At 33.7% G+C, this 8,872-nt stretch overlaps 2 non-coding genes and 1 pseudogene across 2 annotated transcripts; all 3 read left to right on the top strand.

Annotated features, from left to right (window-relative positions):
- Positions 1-7,739, top strand: LOC126011791 (putative 60S ribosomal protein L39-like 5; annotated as a pseudogene).
- Positions 14-118, top strand: LOC126012690 (small nucleolar RNA U13). Its single transcript, XR_007497114.1, has one exon. It is a non-coding gene; the product is annotated as a small nucleolar RNA U13 (small nucleolar RNA).
- Positions 2,957-3,089, top strand: LOC126012530 (small nucleolar RNA SNORA51). The gene has a single exon (XR_007496988.1). It is a non-coding gene; the product is annotated as a small nucleolar RNA SNORA51 (small nucleolar RNA).
- Positions 7,740-8,872: the final 1,133 nt, after the last annotated feature.

The following is an 8,872-nucleotide window of genomic DNA, read 5'->3' as shown; positions in this document are numbered from 1 at the left end:
ATGTGGAAATCCAATCCTTTTCCGGTTCATAAGCATGATGATCAGGTTTTCACATGCCAGTGTGATATGTGCCTCCCTTTCAACCTTGTTACGACATCGGTACATCACCCTTCTGAGATGAGAAAAAAAAAAGGAAAAAAATGTGGAAATCCATCTCATGTTAATGGATTATAAGGATGAATATTGTCAAAATTACAATCGTGTCTAGAGATAGAGTTTTAATACTGTAGGTATGGTGCTTACTTTGAATGTGGCTGACTCAGATTTGATTCCTGGCACCCCATATTGACCTCCAAGTCTCACTAGAAATGATCCCAAAATAGAGAGTTAGCAGTAAGCATTGAGCACACACAAATGTAGTCCACCTCCCAAAAATCTAAAGTGACAATCTTACTCAAAGCAATATACAGATTCAATGCAGCCTCTATACAAAGACACATAATATTTTTCAAAGACATAGATAAAATGTTGTTAAAAATTATATGGGATAATAACTCCTCTCCTCCTAGTAGCCAAAACAATGCTAGGAATAAAGAAGATATGATGCTGCTTTCTTCCATCTTCAAGTTATGCTATAAAGTTGTAATACTCTACACAGCATAATAATGGAATAAGACTATACTTTCAAGGAAATGGAATAGAATTGAGAGTTCAGAGACAGATCCACAAGTTATGACAGTAGCAAACATTATAAAGTGGAGCAAGGGAAATCTCTTCAATAAATGGTGTTGGGTAAATTGTCAGTCACCTACAAGAAAAAAAAAGAATTTATATCCCTTTCTAACACTTTGCACAAAAGTCAAGTTAAATGGATTAAAGACTTCAATAGCAAACCTGTGTCCACAAATTATATTGAGGAAAACATTGGTAGAACACTTACTGACATTTAAACTAACGGTATTGTCAATGCCATCCATCAAGTAAACTGAAGCAAAAATAAACAATCCAGACAACACAAAGCTAAGAAGCTTCTGAAATGCAAAGGATATGATGACAGGAATAAAGGACATCCCACAGTTTGGGAAAGAAGATTTTCCCACTATATTTTTCATAAATGTTTAATATGTAAGATCTAGTAATTACTAATCTTAACAAAATATCCAATGACTCCCATCCATAAATATGAGATAAACAGACACTTTGCCAAAGAAGACATACAAATGGTCAACAAGCTTATTAAAATGTGGACATTGTTACTCATAATTAGAGGAATGTAAATATCACAACATGATACCACCTCACTCATGTGAAAATAACACATATCAAAAAATATGAAAATAACCAGTGTTGGTGGGGTTGTGGTAAAGAAGAAAAATTCATCCATTGTTGTTGAGAATGTCATCTGATTTCAATCTTTATAAAATGCAATATGAAGATTTCTCTTCATAAATAGGGATAGAATACTCATATACCACTTATTAGAATTTATTTCAAAATAGGGATTATATATTCTATGCCACTTATTGGCTTCTGTCCCCAAAGACAAAAATACTAATTCAAAAAGGACATATGAACTCCTTTGTTCATTCTTGCACTTAGTACAATAACCAAGATAAGGAACACAGGCCAGACTACAGATTAATGGATCAAGAAGTTCTGATATTTATACACAATTTAATAATATGCAGCTCCAAGAAAGAATACAATTATTTATTTTAGGAATATGGATTAATTAGAAGATACCATGCTGAATTAAATCAGTCAGAAGGAAAGGGACAGATAGGGAATGATCTTTCTCACACGTGGACTTAAAGATACACAGTGATATCCAACAACAGATATCCAAAATCAACATAAGAAAGGAACTTATCTACACAGGTGAATTGGAGTTATGAGTTAGAAGAGAGCTATGATTTTTTGGGAAAAGGAGAAGGGTGCACTGGTGATAGGTGTGATGCTGAAATCATGTCCATAAGAAATCATGATTAATAGAATTATAAAAAAAAACAATAGAATCTTCTAATAATAAAGTATAAGGACCTAGTAACTTCTCCAGTAAATTTTATGAAACTTATGAAGAACTAATACCTATTCTCTTCCAAATAAAATTAAGGATTATTCATTTTAGGTATGCAAAGTGATTCAATACATATAAACCAATTGATATAATATACCAAAACAAAAACGTAAGATAAAAAACACATTATCTTATCAATGAATGTCAAAAATGCTTTTGAAAGATCAATCAACTATCCATGATTTAAAAAAATACAATATGAGGGGCTGGAGAGATAGCACGGAGGTAAGGCATTTGCCTTTCATGCAGAAGGTCATTGGTTCGAATCCCAGCATCCCATATAATCCCCCGAGTCTGCCAGGAGCGATTTCTGAGCACGGAGCCAGGAGTGGCCCCTAAGCACTGCTGGGTGTGACCCAAAAACCAAAAAAAAAAAAAAAAGTAAATTAATTTAAAAAAATACAATATGAGGCTGGAACTATAATACAGTAAATAAGGTGTTTGCCTTGCATGCAGCCATTTCTAATTCAATTTCCAGACCTCAAGCCCACCAAAAGTGATCCCTGAGTAGAACCAGGAATAAACTCTAAGTAATGTGGGATGTGCACCTGCCCAAAAACAAAAAAAACTTTTGAACAATTTTTGATCATAAGAAATGTACTTGAAGTAATAAAATCAAATGTAAAAAAACTCGAAACTAACATGAGTTAGCTCTGAGTTAAGTGAGTGGTAAGAAGAATAAAAACTGCTTGTGTTTTCCTTAACATCTGAAATGCAACAAACTATTTACTTGCATCACTTCTTTTCAACATAGTTTTAGAAGTCCTGTCCAGAAAAATTAGGCAAAATGATTTAAGAATTTCAATTTGTAGAAAGCCTCTCTAGAGTACAGGCCTCTGTGGGGTGCGGAGGAAGGACACTTGGGATATTGGTCATGGGAATGTTGCACTGGTGAAGGATTTTATATATATATTTTTAAAAATCAAAAAAAAAAAATAAGGCCTCCCAATTCTTACCACAGGCTGTGTTCTGTACACTTACTGTATAGAAAGAGGAGGTACAGTAAATATACTCTATATTCACTTTAACCCAGGCCCTTTGCCTGGTTTGTATTGTGAATTGGGGGACAAAAAAAAATAATTTCAATTTGGAAAGTAGGAAATAAAACTATTGCTAATTTCACATAAAATAAGTATACACCTCTGAAGATGCCATAAAAATAGTCTCTTGAAATAATTGATGAATTTAGTAAAGTTGCAGTAACAAAAACAAAACACAAATATAATTTGCCTTATTACATGTAAGAAATGCATTGGAGAAAAAAGAAAATGAATAAAACAAACTCAGAATAGTGTAAACTCAGAATTGTGTCAAAATATAAAGTATAAAATACCTGATTGTAAACATAAGGAAGTGAAAGATCATACACAAAAACCTATAAGAGGTCTCACCAGCCAGAGTTGGTTCTTTTAAAAAGATAAACAAGCCTCACAAAAAATTATACAGAGCCCTAATAAATTGAATCAGAACAAAAAGGGAGACATCACAGCATATACCATAGCAATTCAAAGAATCATCAGATATTACTTTTAATAAAAAGGAAAGAAAAATCACAAGAGCATATCAATTTATTCAGAGAAAACTTGAGATAAAATCAACATTTATTTTTGATAAAATTCCTCAACATAAGGATAGAAGGTAACTTCATCGAGATAGTAATGACAACAAACCCCATAACCAGCATCAGACTCAATGGCAAAAAACTTAAAGTTTTCTGTCTAATCTTGGACACAAGGAAAATATTTTTACTATTATTGTTCAACATAGTCTTAGAAGCCTCACCATATCAATTATACTAAAGAAAGCTCCAAAGTTGGAAAGAACACAAAATATCATGATGTATATAGATAACATGCTAATACACTCAGATGACTCTAAAAAGATTCTACTGTGAAATTTCTTAAAAACAATGCAGCACAAGCCTCCAACACAAAAACCTCATGCTAGCACAGGAAAGAAAGTGGTTTTTGAAAATATAGGTTGGTCGCCCTAATTTTGCAATTCAGTGCTCTATCATATTTGGCTTCAAATACAGTGCTCATTATAACAATTTTTTATTTTTGGTGTTTGGTTTTTGGGTCACACCCGGTGGTGCTTAGGGGTTTTTCCTGGCTCTGTGCTCAGAAATCGCTCCTGGCAGGCATATAAGATGCCAGGAATCATTTGAAACACCATTCGAAACACCATTCTTCCTGGATTGGCTGCAGGCAAGGCAAACTCCTTAACACTGTATATCTCTCCAGACCCTCATTATAACAATATTTTGATAAAATACTTCAAATTATCTATTTACCTTTTAATTAAATCAGCTTCTATGATCTAATGTTTATGTCCATAGAGACCACTGAAATAGGCAACTGCCACATAGACTTTTATTATAGGCCCTGTTCATTAAGTATGATTTTACAAATTACTATTACCTTTTATTTTCTTCTTTCTCAATTCAAGCTACTTTACTTTATCATAATGCCTAGGTGGGAATGGCACTAATTTACTGTCACTATGTACCTGAAGTATAACTGTGAGAGACATCTAATTCACATTGGTATCAATAAAAATTAAAAAGGAAAAAAAACAATGCAGCAGCACAAAGAATCAAAATTAGTACAAAAGTAATGCACACAAATCTATTACATTTCTAGATGCAAATAGAGCTAGAAATGAAAATTTGGTAACATTACATGTATAAAGAAAAAGAAAATGTATCTGTGTCACACCATACACAAACATTAATTCAAAATAAATCCAAGATCTTGAGATTAGACCAGTATCCAAAAAATATTTTAAGGGAAATTTAGGTAAAATACTAGATGTACATGTCAAAGATCCCCAAAGATACAATGATAGTAGAAACAAAATAAATAATACTATGTAAATATTAATTTTTGTGGGCAAAGAAGAATGTAGAGCACTTACTTGCATACATTCCACCCAAGTTTAATCCTCTGTCCCCCATGGTACCCTACACCCAAGCAGGAGTGCTCCCTGACAGTAGAGATAGGAGTATGCCCTAAGAACCACCAAATGTGACCAAAAAAAAAAAATAAGTTTTTGTTTCTTTAAACAAAAACTCAAAATAAATTTAAAAAGGACCTTATTGAATAAAGAAAGATATTTGAAACAATATAAATATAAATCAGCTATAATGCTAATCAAGGATATAAAAGCCCCCAGAAATCTGAGCAGTAAATAAACCCATAATCCATTAACATAGAATGATCAGATGAACAGACTTCTATGAAAAGAATGTATATCCAATGACATATGAAAAAGTATTTATCATCATTTATCATCAAGAGAATCCAAATTAAAATGATAATGGGATATTGGGGTTGGAGCAATAGTACAAGGGATAGAGGTCTTACGTCATACACGCTAACCTTGGCCCTTGGCTTGTTCTCTGACACCATGGAGTCCACCAAGAGTAATTACTGAACACAGAGACAGAAATAATTTGAGTATACTGTGTGTAGTCCCAAAACATATATATACATATATATAAACAAATATAATATAAATTTATGAAAGTCAGGAGAAAGTTGATAACCCCCCCCCAAAAAAAAGAAAGACTGAAACTGTGACTTGAAAGCAAGGATTCATGAGAAAGTTCAGTTGTTTGCAGAGGTTTGCAGTGGAGTGCATCTTCCATAGACCACATAGGCAATTTGTATGCTTACACTTTAAATGGGGTCTCTACCCCCACCTTCACACCCTTCACTCATCCCTCAATGTTTCCTGTATCATCTCCCAAATAAACTAGAATTCTCATTTTAGGATATTATTTTCAAGCAAATTCAGACACTGATGTGATGATTTCTAGAGCACCCTGTAAATTGCTCATTTTTAAAGCAAAGCAAGGAAAAATGGTATATGCATACACAGAGATGAAGGGAGAGAGAGCACCTCAATCCTCTCACTTTCCAACTGCTTTCATTCAAATATTCAACCAAAGACCTGGGGTCTTCTCATTCGAACTGGTTTACTCAACCCACATCTAGACACTGAAATCCCTCCCAACCCAGTTTGCATGACAATTTCAGGTCTGTGTACACTTCATAACTTAGCTCCCCTGTAAAATTTCCATAGGGAAATCAATGCCTGGTTGTATATTTATTTGTTTGTTTTTTGAAGACAGGTGGGTTGGCTGTGTTTATCAACTTGGTCTGGCTTGCATATATATTGCAGATAAGAATAAATCAGGATACTACTCACAATGCCTCCTTTTCAGATGCTTCCTTGTGTCTTAAGATGTACATGATTGGGATGAATGGCAGAAAGGAGATACAAAAGAAGAGAAAATAATGGGAAATATGCTATTTAAATTTTTTGAATATTTATTTTTAACCTTTAAATTGTAGCTTATCCTTAACACTTATTTTATGTAATTGGAGTCAAATTGAATGGTAGGAGATAGGGTTGTAGTGTTGATTGAATATTAACTGGACTCTACTCATTCCACCAAAATATGTCTGTTTCTCCCTTATTCCAAAAAGGGAGATGATGATAATGTTAAGTTCAAAAAACTTTGTTTCAATAGAGATATATCCATCATTCCTATTTATGCCAAGGTCCTAAACAAATATAAAGAAAACAAAAAAATATTACTACATTGCATATTTATCCAAGTATAATCTGATGGAAGAGGAGAAATATATTCACAAATCTCATTAAAACATAATAAATACACTACAATAAAATAGTTAAAATAAAGAAACAGGTATGTTGCATCAAATAGTAAAGCTTAAAGGTTGAATCTTCCTAAATAAATTTGGACGGTGACCCTTAGATGGATTTTAGAGAATGAGGAGAATTGGCAAAGTGAAAAAAGAAGAGCAACATTTAGTCGGAAGGAATATCTCAAGATGGCTAACATACAAGTGCCAACAATCTGAGTTCTGCCCCAAATCTGATGTAAAATAAAGTTTGGAAAATCCCAGAATAATGTCAGAAAAAAATAATAAATAGGTGACATCTTAGTAAACTTTTATTTGTTTGTTTTTGGGGTCACACCTAGTAGTGCTCAGTGCTTACTCCTGGAAAGACTTGAAAACACTATCCAGGATGCCAGGGATTTGTTGAACCTTACATTTATAAGCTGCACTATCTCTCTTTCCCCCTAAACTTTAAAGTTTGAGGGCCCCTAGTAAGACGAAAGACCATTAAAACTGGATATGAGACAAGAATCCCCAACATAAGGATCTAGACTGTTGTAACTAAAAGACCAGATATTTTTTAAGTTTTCAAGTTTTGAAACAGCTTACAAAATGGAGCAAGTAAGCCTAAGAGCCATTCCAGGATATGACCCAGTTGTCATTGTACAACAGCCATTGTAAGTGGTCACTTGGAGATGGGAACAGTAAAATGAGAATATTGGTTGAAAACAGCAAAGGCCTGTTACTTATGTACAGAAGCCCCATGTCTCCTGCCCCAAAGGAGCTCTGGTAAGCAAGTTGTTCCACTCACCCCTCTAAATATTGGATAAAGATAGGACAGGGGTTCATTAAAACAAAATTAGTTTCTCTCCTATTATTTGTTATCATCTTTGTACCAATGTAGCTGTTATTCAGTAAGTCTTCCTTAAAAAATTTTAGGATCAAGCAGTTCCTGGCCCAGAAACAAAAGCAAAATTAGCCCATCCCTCACTATGTTTGGATAAAAACTGGGAATAAGATCAGGTACAACTCCAAGGGAAGATACGGAGAAGACCAAGCTGGGTCTGTAACAAATTATACACGAGAGGACACTTTGCATGCATTGTGATAGACATTCACACCTTGCATAAGAGGTAAAAACTGTCACAAATATGAAGTTAGTTTGTTTAACTAGAATATATTTTTCCTCTCTGCTCTAATTCCTGGTTGCCAACTCAGTAAATCTTATTTATGATAAAAAGAAAAGCATTGAGATAAAATTTAAAATATGAGAAAAAAAAAAAAGGTTCATACCTCTAGGCCAGTTCCATAGACTCACTCTTTTCTCAAAAGAGAAGTAAGCCAAGTCATGAAAAATGGGCATAACAGCTACACAGCTGAAAGTTGGCAATCCTGGCAGGATAGGGTGAGCCAAACCCATTCCTGCTGAATCCATCACCCATAATTCTCACTCTGCCCTGCTTCATCACTTGTCTATGACTCTGCAGAGACACCAATCTGACCAAATCCCAGGTATTTGGGCTGATATTACCAGAACTATTTTTGGATTGAGTACAGCGACCCTTCCTCCCTGCATTCTCCTACTTCTGGGAGCTCTAGAAGCTGGGAACACCCTCACAAAAGCAGTAGTATCAGTAATAGTGCTTTAATTTCCTGGACAATTTCATTTGTTTGATGCTGTCATTCCCCATAGAAGCACATCAATATGCATGCCAATATGTAGCTGAGATCTTTAATGTTCAGAAACAAAACAAATAGCAAAATGGCCAGCTAGCAACAAGAGTTTACTAAAACTTCTGTCAATGTCTTAATGACTTCATTAGAAATACAATAATTTTCCATAATTGCATGTCGCTATAATTTGGGGTTTGTTTGTTTTTGTTTTTGTTTTTGGTTAAACTTTTTCTTCTCTGTTTTTTCTTTCTTTTTTTAAGTAACTTTGCTCTCACTTATCTGGAAACAAATGTATTACTGTCAACTATGTGAACTACTTGATGCATGTTCTTTAAGTAAAGTAAATAAAAATTCATGAGAAAAATATACAACTAATTATTATCTAACATGTACAATAAAATTTAGAGTAAATTTGAAGACTTCAAATTTGAAAAATTATTGTCAGGGAAATATGACTATATAATATTTGGACACCACCTAAAATATCTCAGTGTTGTTTAAAAATGGAGTTATAAATAAAGGCTTAAGA

The sequence above is a fragment of the Suncus etruscus genome, chromosome 6 (genome assembly GCF_024139225.1).
Source record: "Suncus etruscus isolate mSunEtr1 chromosome 6, mSunEtr1.pri.cur, whole genome shotgun sequence".
In the NCBI taxonomy this organism is placed as follows: Eukaryota; Metazoa; Chordata; class Mammalia; order Eulipotyphla; family Soricidae; genus Suncus; species Suncus etruscus.
This window is presented reverse-complemented; position numbering and strand designations above follow the sequence as displayed.